This window comes from Oryzias melastigma, linkage group LG23, assembly GCF_002922805.2.
Source record: "Oryzias melastigma strain HK-1 linkage group LG23, ASM292280v2, whole genome shotgun sequence".
In the NCBI taxonomy this organism is placed as follows: Eukaryota; Metazoa; Chordata; class Actinopteri; order Beloniformes; family Adrianichthyidae; genus Oryzias; species Oryzias melastigma.
Window position 1 is genome coordinate 11725435 of NC_050534.1, and position 12905 is coordinate 11738339.

Genomic DNA, 12905 nt, shown 5'->3' on the forward strand with positions numbered 1-12905 from the left:
TAGGTCGCCTATACTCAGAGCCGGCCCTTATTCAGAGTTTTGCTAATTCGGCAGCAAAGCCTGTGGCTGCAGCCATCCAGTATAGCCAATATGAGTCATCTGTTGTAGCCAGACTGTTGCTGCATCCCACCTGAACTGTAACGCTAACCGTGTGAGTCTGGGGTCACAGTTTGTGCTAACTTCGCTTAAGGGGGCCAGGCCAAATTTGAAGGTGGGCCCGGGCTGCAGATTGGGGACCCCTGGGCAGTATTTCAGCAGTAATATGTTCTGTTGAAATAAACCGAAGCCTAACAACATATGTAACCATTATGCTATCCTAAGCTTATTTATATCTGGACCCCACAAACACCACTCTGAACTGTTTTTTTTCCAAGGATTTTTTATCTTCACTTCTGTCCGTGGTGGACAGAAAATCCTGTCCATCATTGTGCTTTGTTTTAGTTAAATCCAACATTCTTCTGTATTTCAGAGCAATCAGTATTTTACTACATGATAATTTGCTAAACTCTTTTATATTTATATAGATCGAGAATCAGTGATTTGGACGTCGCGAATATTCATACACAAATTTTCAGGAGCAAATTGCGAGAATCTCAGATACTTCACAGCTTGGTTTATCTCTTATTTTTTGTGATCTCGTATGTTCATTTTCGTGGACTTTCCTTGAATGATAGAAGATTTGCTGTGTTATCATCTGCGCAGGAATAGCCTCCTAGCATAGTTTACATATTGCTGTCTTCTGCTCATCGTCGGACGTCTTGAATCCAAAATGCTTCTTGGTGGGCTGTCTGCATCAGGGTGTCTGTCTGTTTCAACTGTGGGGAAACGACTTCAATCTTGTCCATCATTCTGCACTCCTGTTAAGTAACGTAAAGCATGACATAAAATCCTGTAATCAGAATCAAAGAACGTGAAGCAGCTTTACGTTGCAAAACCACAAGACAGTTTCTTTGCAAAGAACCTCTTTTTAATTTGTCTTTATTTTCACTTACATCATTTTTTTGTGTACATATTGACTAGGTTTGGACTATGTAATGATATATTTGGCATAGAGTAAAGTTTAAAAAATTGTGATAGCTTTTTGGACTGTATTAGATTTTTTTTTCTTAGGCTGTTTTGGAGTTTAGCTAGTATTTCAGCTACATGCTAGCTGTTTTGGCTAATTTTGGCTTTTTTTGCTGTTTTGAAGTTTACGTATTTATTCAACTACATGCCATCATTTTTGGCTAACCTAAGTTTTTTTTTTTTTAAAGTCATAATTTGGCATTTATGTTATATTTTAGCTGACTATCAGCTTAAGTGTTTTCAGATCAATTTCAGACATCATCACTAGTATCTTCTGCCAAATTCAGCTTGCAGCATTAATGCTATATATCTACTTTATAACCCAATTATGTCAAAAAGTTACGATTTTAAAGTTTAAAAAAATAGTGTATAAATGTTTATCCTGTTTGGCCCGCGACCTTAAGTATGTTTTGGATTTTGGCCTCCTGTGCAATTGAGTTTGACACCCCTGAATAAACGATAGAAGAGAAACTTTTCTATCGCCCACACAATATGTATAGTCATATCATCCATACTTACTATAACCCCTCTAAACAAGCTTAGACTTCTGTCTGCTTGTCTGACCTTGTAGTGCATGATGGGAAATATTTTTAAATATTTTCTCAATACTGATCCCCTTGGGCTGATGGGTTCAAAAATGCTTAAATATGAGCTCACAACCTTCCAATTATTAATAGCATATTTTAGATAATTACTAATTGCTTTATTTCCTGAGCTTATAATGCTTTTGTAGAGGTGGGCACCCCTGCTGATGACCAATTTCATATTAATAATCATCAATTCTGGAACTTAATTAGTAGCTCCTGGCTGATTTAAATCCAATTATCCCAGCGATTATGTTTGGTGCACCCTAACAGAATCTCAGACACAGCAGGCAGCAGCAGCGCTGTTGTCTGTAAATGGAAGCACGTGTGAGAACACATGTCCTGGCGCGCTGCGCACAGAAACACTCCAACATCTGAGTGGATGTCGCTCCATGCGCGTAGCCGGTGCGTTGCAGCTTTAAGTAGTCCATCATGCCTTGCGGTGCGTCCCACTTCAGTTTGGAGGTAATTCACTCCCGAGGTCCCCGACACGGCTGAGCGGAGCGGCACATGTGTGGATGTCCGACTCCATCGCGGGTGTTTACATCGCGGAGAGGGAGAGAGAGGCGGGGACGCGCGCTCGCCTCCGCGTCTGCGGGGTTTAAAGCGGGGATCTCCTGCTGCCCGACGCGCCGCAGGGAGCGCTGACTTTTTACTCAAGCGAGGCAGAGAGAAGCACTGCTGGAAGAGGTGAGTGGATCAACTTGTATGCGTCAAATCTGCGTTTATTCTGTTAGTTTTGATGCATGTTTTGGCCAATCAGCTGTTGCGTAACTTTGCGAGATAGCTCCAGATTTGCCTCCAAATCGGACTATTTTCTGAGTCCACATTCGAGTGTCCGACAACCGCACCTTGCGCTCTGGACAGGACATACCAGATCCATGAGGCAGCAGGAAGTGTGTTCAGGGCCAGTGAGTCTGAGTGAGTGGTCAGTGTGCCTCCTCTAATAGAGTTGGGCTCTAAGCACGCACTCAGCAGTGGCTTTAATCAAGAGTTCCTTCAGCTGAATCATGGAGGGGAAAGAATAAATCCCTGCAGCCAAAGTCTGAAAGAAGAAAGCAACCTCATTCAGAGGCAATGCAAGCCTTTCTATACAATGGCACAAAAACAGGCTACATTTGCTGGAATGGAAGAGCATATATTCAATTGACTGCAGTCTGAATACAGACCAAATTAAGCAGACTAACAACCTTTCTAGTCTGAATCCGCTTTTAGTGTTTGGATAAGAAAAACCCAAAGAAAAAGTCTTTATATTTCTAGGTGCTTATTGTGAACCTTGGATGTGTTTGGATGAACATAGAACTGATATTTTGGCAATGGTATATTGTTTTTAGACCAAATAGGATCCATGGCATGCTATGTTTTGATTCCATTGAGTGGTCTGGACGGGATCGGTTCGCTTCTGGTTGGTTTAGAATGGTTCGGGCAATTCAAACGAGCGTTTGAGTGTTGGACCATGCGGGGAATAGACAGATGATGTAACTGTGTATCATAACGGTGCGACTACAGCGGTTCTCCGTATTCGTGGATTCAGCGTGTCTCTGGTCCTGAACCCCTACAAATAATTGAGTTATACTGAATCCAAAGAATTGAAAATTCTTTGCAAGAAGATTGTGGAAAGCGAAGAATACAGCCAAAAATAGAACTTGAATCTTGAGTTTGGAAAAGTCGTAATACCTCGTGTGACGACCTCTGCCCTAACTGGTTTACAACCAACGGGGACCAAAAATGGTACCTAATAGATATTTTTTTATGGAAACTCTTAAAATACAGTACCGGTCCGGTCTGGACTAGTCAGTGGAAATGAGGCATTACACTAGTGTACCATGGCAGCGTCATCCTCCTAGACGTTTGCCTTCTAGCACCAGGTTTCAGCTGTGGAAAACCTTTAACAGACTTAACAGAGTAAATCCACCTGAGGTTTAGATTTCAGCAGACAACCCCTCCTACAGCCATGTGGTCAGCTAAGCTTCAGGTCTTACACGTCTTCACCCAATCTGATTAGCTCTTTTCTACTTTTTAAGCCTGCAATTGTTTTATATGGCTCTGTAGCCATGAAGTTTTGCAACAACTTGAGTGAAAATATGCTATATGCGTAGACTCTTTTTGCACACGGAGAACCTAATTCAGTAGAATAGATGAGTGACAGTTTGTAAATGAAAAGCTTTCCAGTCTTATTACTTCCTGAAGCTGTTTAGTCAGGCGTTTTAGAAAGCACCAGTCGCTTCATTGTTTCCTGCTGATAGAGATATGTGGACGCAGGGCATCAAAGTGGCTCAGATTTAAACACGAGGCAATTTAAATATTAAGACAACCATTGTGATTGGTTAGAATTAAGCAGCTGCGGCGCAGATGAGTGATATTGACATGGCGAGAATGTCTGGAATACCACTCTGTAATGAAAGGGCTCCGAGCCAACTCCAAAGCACAAAGTCATGAGTGTAATACTGCATAAGTGAGGCCCCACTGAGTCTCCAGGACACTCCATCAAGAAAAGTGACATCTTGTCTGGAGACAAGGGTCGAAATCTAATTTCATTTGCTTCTTGTCTTTGAAATACCTGCTGACAACAGCGTTTCCCGTTGCTATTTTAGCTCCCACCTATAGCGCTGCGGGCCTCCAGAGATGTCCGTCAGTTTGCAGTATCTCGACAGAAATGTGAGAGATTGGCCTTGAGGTTTTTTGTGTGGGCAGCCCCTGAGGATTAATCCTCCCAACTTGACTAATCCTTTGACTTTTCTTCTGGCCTCCTCACTAGATGACTGCACTTTTGCTGGAGGTGTCATTACTTATGTACTTTTACACAAAAACAAGAAAAGGTTTTGCGTTACTTGTTTAATTTTGAAAATAATTAATTACAAAAAAAAATACTTGGTACTATATTCCCTTATTACAGAGTATTATCACCTAAAGCAGGGGTCTCCAAACTTTTTCTTGTTAGACCCATATATCTGTTTTCTTCTCTGATGGGGGGCCGAGGTGTAGCAAAGTGTAGCAATCACAGCCTAAATGTAAAAATGTATGGTTTTCCAGAAAGCCACACAAAGCCAAATGTTAAATAATTAATCTCTGCAATCTTCCAAAGAAACAATAATACTAAAACATTTTAAAAACAAGATATTTAGCATTGCCTTCAAAAGATTATTAGCTGAAGATGCTTAAATTCATAGCTAAAAACATTGAAGCTTATAGCTAAAAACGCTGAAGATAATAGCTAGCTAAAATATCAGCGAAGTGCCAAATTAGCAGAAAAACTAAAAAAAATTCTAAATTAGCCTAAACAGTTAGCATAAAGCTAAAATATTAGCTAAACTCCAAATTAGCCTAAAAAAAACAAACAAAAAAAACTTTATTAGCCAAAACAGCTAGCATGTAGCTGAACTATTAGCTAAATGCCAAATTAGCCTAAAAAACAAACAAAAAAAAACTTTATTAGCCAAAATGACTAGCATGTAGCTGAACTATTAGCTAAATGCCAAATTAGCCTGACAAACCAAAAAAAGGCTGTATTAGCCAAAACAGCTAGCATGTAGCTAAAATATAAGCTAAACTTCAAATTAGCCTAAAAAACAAACAAAAAACTTTATTAGCCAAAACAGCTAACATGTAGCTGAAATGTTAGCTAAATGCCAAATTAGCCTGACATACCAAAAAAAGGCTGTATTAGCCAAAACAGCTGGCATGTAGCTAAAATATTAGCTAAACTTCAAATTAGCCTAAAAAACAAACAAAAAAAACTTTATCAGCCAAAACAGCTAGCATGTAGCTGAAATGTTAGCTAAATGCCAAATTAGTCTAAAAAACTAGAAAAATGTCTAATTTAGCCAAAACAGCCAATAAAAAGCTAAAATATAAGCTAAACTCAAAATTAGCCTAAAAAAATATCCTATATTAGCCTTTACAGCTAGCATGTAGCTGAAATATTGGCTAAATGCTAAATTAGCCTAAAAAACTGGAAAAAATGTCTAATTTAGCGAAAACAGTTGGGGGCTGGCCAAATGTGGGGGAGGGTTGGATCTGGCCGGCGAGCCGTAGTAGTTTGGGGACCCCTGACCATAACTATCTATCTGATAAACTTTCATAAGATATTAATTTAGATTTATCCATAGAACATACTCTACTTTGAGTGTCTTTTTTTACACTTTTTTTATAAAGCCCTGAACCTTCTTAAAGACCCACTCCAATGGAAATTATGTTTTAACACGATCTTGTGGCTTTTTTTTGGATGATGAAGTGCTTATATTAAGAAAATTAAGCTTAAAATTGCAATTACATGGTGACAACGGAATACAGCTGAAAATTTTATTTTGAAAAATATACTAAATGGATGATTTATGGGTTCGCTTTTGAATGATCCCAATTTCACAAAAAAGTGCTTCGGCATCCGACAAAAAATTTGAAGCAAACAAAACTGATATAGTGCCACAAAGGTCGTAACGGACTGGATGGCGTCTGAGTGCCTCTCGCACTTTTCAAGTTACGTGAAGACTCCGGCGTCTATACCCAACATAGACTGGATGCAGTGTGACCCCGGGTGGAGAGCGTGGAGACGGAGAGCCCAGTTATGGGTGACAGGAAAGGGGGGCGGGATTGCTCCGTGCCAACAGTCCCGCCCAAAACTCGAAGGTAAATTTCTAATGATAAATTGACGCTCTGCAAAATTATTTCCTAGAAAGTGACACAGGTTATTTATATATTTTTGGCTAAAAATTGTAACATAATTAAAATTAAAAGACAACTGTTAGTGCTTTAACAATAGATTACAGGTGATCAAAGTGGGACTTTAAGGTCTCATTTAACCACAAAATAAATTAAGCTGATTTTAGTGGCATTTTTTAACAGGATGTTTTTTTATAAAAGTATCTAAATTTAGTTTCCTAGATCACTTCTGCTAAACATTTTTGAGTCATGTAAAAACATAAATATCGTTACAAAAATACACATTTTTAGCCAAAATGCATGCGTTTAAACCACATTTCGCTGAATCTATCATCAGAACTTCACATATATTTTAGCTTTGTGCTTTGATTTTGAGGTTCTGTCACATTTATTCACAATAAAATTTCTGTTAGAGTTTACGGCTGTGGAGGGATTTAATTCATACTGATGGACATCAACAATGTTTATACGGAGGAGGTGTTTACCCTCTAGCCTCAGATCAATATCTCATTAAGAGAAGGAACATAATTGTTCTAACATCTTTATCCTCAACATTTTTTTTTAAATATCCTGCTTGAGACCAAATCCAAAAACTATATGTCACTGGATCACGAATCGGAGGAACCAAATGCACGGAGAGGAAGTGGCGGCAGAGCACGGGCTGCTCGTTAATTGTTGCTGGTTGTTTGGTCTTTCCTCTCCACGCCGTGTCTTCCAATCAGTCCAGTCAGCTGTGGATAAAGGCCGGGACAAAGGCTGGGCTCTGTTGCCATGGTGAGGGATTGTTTGCGTCCAGTCATGCTGCTAGCGGTGCGGGCTCATGCACACATTACAGCGTGCTCTTTTGTTAGGGCACCACTGGTTTGGAGAGACTCCCTCCTGTTGCCACAACCTGTTGAAAAACTGCGTTGAACTGCTGAGAAAAGGCCTCTACTCATAACCAGTAATGCTTTACTTTAGTCATTCTGAAATAAAAACAAAGCTAAAGTCAACAGGTTAGGTGTTAAATTTTGAGAATCCAAACTAAGATTTTATATTAAGTCAAACTTGATGCAAAAAAACAAGATTTTCCTTCATTTTTTTTCTTTCTTAGATGCTGAAGGAGCTTCAGAGTTGCATTCTTTCTCTCATCCATCTTGCGACTCACACATTTAAGGAGGTCTAACAGGGAGTCGCTCTTCATCCCCTCCCTGGCTCTGCCTTCCTCTGGCATCCCGGGAATGAAACTTCAGGGGAGGCTGACTGAAGTCACAACTAAGATTAGCTCAGTGGTTTATAGTCCAGACAGCCCAATATTCCTCGTGTCTGAAACTAAATGGCTGTGGCCAAAGCAGTCTGACATTAGGGATCTGCATGGATAGCAATAACTCCTCTATCCCACAGAACTTTAAAATAATCTGCTGTGACATTTAATTTCTGTTTTCCTTTTATTTCCTTGTTGTGGTATCTTATTGTGCACTTGTGCTGCATTGTCGCTATTAAATAGTGCATTAAAACGGAAAAGGGCTGCACGGTGGCGCAAGTGGTTAGCGCTCTCGCCTCACAGCGAGAAGGCCCCGGTTCGAATCCCGGCTGGGACCTTTCTGTGTGGAGTTTGCATGTTCTCCCCGTGCATGCGTGGGTTTTCACCGGGGTATCCGGCTTCCTCCCACCGTCCAAAAACATGCTTCATAGGTTAATTGATGACTCTAAATTGCCCCTAGGTGTGAATGTGAGAGTGAATGTGTGTGTGATTGAGGCCCTGCGACAGACTGGCGACCTGTCCAGGGTGTACCCCGCCTTCGCCCTTCAGTAGCCGGGATAGGCTCCGGCACCCCGCGACCCCGAAAGGGAAGAAGCGGTCAAGAAGATGGATGGATTAAAACGGAAAAACTGCAGAGCTAAAAGCCTCTTTAAAAGAAGAAACTCTACTCTACATTCTGCTATCTGTTCCAAAAATGAAAATGGAGGTTTGGAAATGTATATACTGGGAAAAAGAGGATTCAACATTAATTTTTTTTTTTTGGAGTATAAGTTGCAGCTTTCAAGATGCGAAATAAAAATAAAACCAAAGAGGAATTTAGCATGTTAGCTTTACAGTTATTCCGATAACCGTAGTGTAAAAACATGCCAACAAGGTCAATTCTTTATTGTTTGTGTCACTTTAGAACAATTCCGCCAAGTTGGCGTATGACTGGAGCACTTCTTCTTCTGCTTTGCTGTTGGTAGCAAATACTGACACACACCTACAGTGCCCTCTAGTGGTTGTTCCCCATACGGGATTGGTGGAAATGAGGCATAAAACTCTGTCCAAACTGTTAAAAACTGAGACTTGTACTCTGAAAAATACAGTAGATTTCTTTACAGTATTGAACGTAGTTTTAACAAGTTCAAATTTCTGTTTTTTTTTTATTTGCTCCTGGATGCACAGTCTGCTAGATTTATATGGTTTGGTATCCAAAAATATGTTTAATACATTTATAACTTTCATTTCATTTATTTTTATTTTTATTTTTTGTAAAACATTTCGTTTCTCTTTAAAAACTTAAAATGAACAGCTCAACTCCAATTATGCAAACAAATTACACTAGTGGGAGAAGTTTTTATTAAAATCAATAAAGAGCTTATATGTGATGTTGAAGATGCTACAAGCTTCCTGCTTTGCTCTAGTCTGCAATGGAGAGGGGAAGGGGGGCGGAGTTGCTCCAGCCAACATTCCCACCCACAATTTCTATTAAACTCCTGCCGCCCTGCAGAAACTATAACTTAGAAAACGACACAGGTTTTTAATTTTGGCTAAAAACATTTTCAAAAGACTGCTGGTTCCACTTTTACAATAGATTACAAGATAAATATAGTGGGACTTAAAGTTAACAGCGATAGATACTGGTTATGATTTAATACACTTAAAAATTACCTACCTTTTTAAAGTTGAAGTAGCTTTGCCCCATTAGGCAGAAGCAAAAAGAGGTGCCTTATTACTCATTAAAGAAGAAAACTATTAAACAAATGGGAAACTTCTCATTGGGTACCTCAAAAGTCTACTTAAGTAAACCTCTTTTATTTTAAAAGTTGAATTTTAGCCCTTTTTATATACATATCCTAATTTCACCAACCTAAACTTAAATGTATCCGTCCTAATTAACTCTTACCACTCATGTAATTGTATTTTAACCTCTAAACAGAAACTATTTCGCAAAAGTCCAAAAATGTCCTAAAACGTCACAGCTTTACTCACATGTATGAGAACAGTCTGTTTACTAGAGCTAAATCCCCTGTGAATGCATCAGTACGTGAAGTGTTGAGTCTGGCACTTTATTAAACGGTGACTAAACTTTAACGGTGGCAGCCTCTGAGTAACCATGTGGACACGGCTCACTGAGCTGCTCTAAATATGGAAGTATACGTTTACACTAAAGCAAATTTAGAAATGGGTGTCTCCACATTCTAATTTGTTACCGATTTATTTACATCATGGCAAAAGGGGTGTGAAATTTTAATTTAGACCTGAGAGGAAATCAAAATGGAAAAGGGATGATGAAGTTGAGTGTCGATGGCGTGGAGGTGAGGTGACAGTCGTCTCCATAGCGACTGGAGGGCTGCAACTTACCAGCAGGGTGGAGAAAATCGAAGCTCATTTCCTGCAGGAAGCGGACTTCGGTGGTGGTTTTGTTGGAAAAGTTGGGTAAAAAAAATTCAGTTTGAGGCTTGATGCTTCCAGGTCAGACTCTCCAGAGCCTGTCCTTGTACTCACAAAAATGGCTTACTTTAAAGCTCAGCCACTGAGAGCATCGGAGTTATCCAGACACTTTTACGGTTCTGGATCAAAGCAGTGGCGCCCACAGGCCGGCTCGCCGCAAAGATCTGAACATCTGCTCCTGCACAGCTGCCTGCCTTTACGCCATGATGTGCAGCTTCTGATGAAAGCAAACAGCTATTACCATATGTCAGCCTGTGAGGCAGGGCGCAGTGCTGGAAGAAGTATGAAGATGTTTCACTGAAGTATACACGGAACTCTCAGAAGTATTTCACATTTACATGTTTATGTTTACAAATTTACTGATAAAACCCAATTAAGTTTTGATAAAAGAGAAATTTCTCTGCAGGAAAATATTAAATATCTTTTCATGCTGGAACATCAGTGTTAGGTCTCTGTGTGGGAGTTTGTAGAGACACAAAAAAGTCTTTTAAATTCCCAGAGGAATGAAGAAGAGGCCTTTCTGTCAGAGATTTGCATTCGGAGACATTTGAAGCCATCAGTTAAACTTATATTTATGAGCTACACTTACAAATTACGCTTTATATTTCTGCAGAATATTTGAATCTGTAGATTTTTTTTCAGTTAAACATGTTTTTGTGTGTAGTAAAAACTGAATACTAGTGGTAGCTAGTTTTAGGCTGTATTCAGACTAGAAAAGTTGGTCGGTCTGGACCGAATCCGCTTAATTTAGCAAAAATAATCTGTTTTATTACTAGGATATAGTTTTCTTTTTTTTTTTTTACTTCTCCTGTCCAACAGCTGAGCACACAGCTACGTGCTGAATGCCTCTTGTATTGTTTTACTATTCACAACAGGGGGTTATGGATCTTCTGACACATGAGGAGTATATTTGTATAAACCCCCTTTGTAATTTAGGCTGTGGGACATAATTTCTGCAGAGAGGCAGTAGTTCATTAGAAATTCACCTCAGAGTTGTAGGCGGAACTGTTGGCCCTGAGTAAGCCTGCCCTCTTTTCCCATCATCCCTTTGTTGACACTTTCTCCCACTAGCTTACAGCCCTCACAACCCTCAACCAGCCAGCTTGGACAAGGAAAACAGAAATATAACGAAGATATTTTTGTAGTCTGCTGCTGATTCTCAGCAATTTGAATAAAGAAATACTCAGAAATGCAGTTTTAAGCTTAATTTATGTTTCATCCTTCTTGAAAAATGCAACAATATTCAATCGAGCGGGTCTTTAAATTGAATACTTTTTGCAAAAACGTCACCAGAGTTAATCTACGCTAATATCAAGCAATATTCAATTTCACAAGTATCTCATCCAACTCTTACATCTCATTCATGGGGAAAAATGTTATTAAAATATCCATAAAAAGGCCAAAACTTGTACTTTAATATCACCAATGTTTTAGGTGTGAATGCACCAAAGATAATGAAGGCTGTCGAGTACAGATGTCCGTCTGAGAGAAGTCAGTAATTGTAGAGAACAGCCTCTTTTAGCTTCATACTGATTTAATTTATGAGCTATTTTTATTGAAAAATGAGTGTTTCACTATTAACAGCCTTGTGTGAAGGACTTCCAGTTGCTGTGGCTCATTGAGGATTTTTATAGCAGATTGCATCATAGGGGAGTGATACATAAATTTGCCTGCATTGTCGTCACAGAGTCATAAGTGCTTGAGCGACAAAAGACTGAGAAGTTCTGAAAAGTATCATTTTCTCCTCTAATCCGCTTCCTTGCAGATGAATTACAAGACGCCTCTTGACCCAAATTTTTTTGGACCACCTGCTTTGTTTTGTTCGTCCGTCTGTCCCGCCTCGGACGGCAGCCGCTTGAGCAGCTTTTTCGCTAATTGCAGCGTTGGCGGTTTGATCTCCCCCCACTTGCCAAAGTGTCCTTGGTAAAGCCATTGAACTCGGAGTGGCTTCCGTATGGCAAAGCAAGTCGTACGATGTATGTATCAGCACCGATGTGTGTTTGGGAATGAGGTGGGATACAAGTAAAGGGCTTTGGGTTGATAATATCCCAAGCGCCCGTCATGCAGGTGATCCAATTTATTGGTTCGTAGCAAACTTCTGAGCTCCACTTCCCATCCGATGCAGGTCACATCCTACCAGATGCCTGGAGTTCAGATGACTGTGCACTCTCAGCAGGAGTAAACCTAGAGGGGCAGAAGCAGTTAAACTAAAAGTGGGATGGGAGTCCCACTCCAGCTGTGACAAAGATTGAGGGTGTTTAAATTCCATATCAAGCGGCATAAAAGTGAAGGATCAGAGTTAAACTGATGGAGCATCCAGAAGAAAAGGGAGCACAGCAGGGTTAGCAGACTGAGCGTCACGCAGCTGCTTTTGAGACGCTGCCAGGTTCATAATGACTGCCTCACTGCTGAGGTGCTTGTGTCAGCGCTTTGAAAATGGCTCTCATTCTGCGCGCGCGTACTCGCTAAACTCCAGAAAATGAAAAATATATTAGAAGAGTTCCATTAGGCGGTCACGACTGCTGCACCGCCAGGTTGCTCTTGCAGCGATTTGTCAGCGGCATTACGCGACGCTGTTTCCAGAAAACAAGTGTCTGCATCAAGCTGTAGCTTCTTTTTTTCCATCTGTGCTGCATTGATGCATAGCTTGAAAGCTATTTCAGAAAATGGTGTGGGAATAGTTTTGTGTACTGGACTGCTTCTACCTCAAACTATCACAGAATTTGAGTTTTTACTCCAAATCAAAAGTTAGAGAAGGGATGTTAAACTCAATCACACAAGGGGCCAAAATCCAAAACACACTTTAGGTCACAGAACGAAAAGGATACACATTTATTGAACACTTTAAAACTAAATTTCTAAAACTTTAAAACCGTAACTTTTTAACATAATTAGGAGCTAGATATATAGCATTACCT

At 40.0% G+C, this 12905-nt stretch overlaps 1 protein-coding gene across 2 annotated transcripts in view; it reads left to right on the forward strand.

The window, feature by feature from the left end:
- rassf8b (Ras association domain family member 8b) overlaps positions 1-12905 on the forward strand; it is a 30871-nt gene that overhangs the window by 3218 nt on the left and 14748 nt on the right. The window contains exon 1 of one of the 2 annotated variants that reach the window (XM_024291186.2): positions 1992-2339. The exons of the other annotated variant lie outside the window; for it this stretch is intronic. The gene's annotated coding sequence lies outside the window, so the exon portion shown is untranslated. Of the gene's footprint in view, positions 1-1991; positions 2340-12905 lie in introns of those variants that run through there. 2 annotated transcript variants of the gene reach the window in all.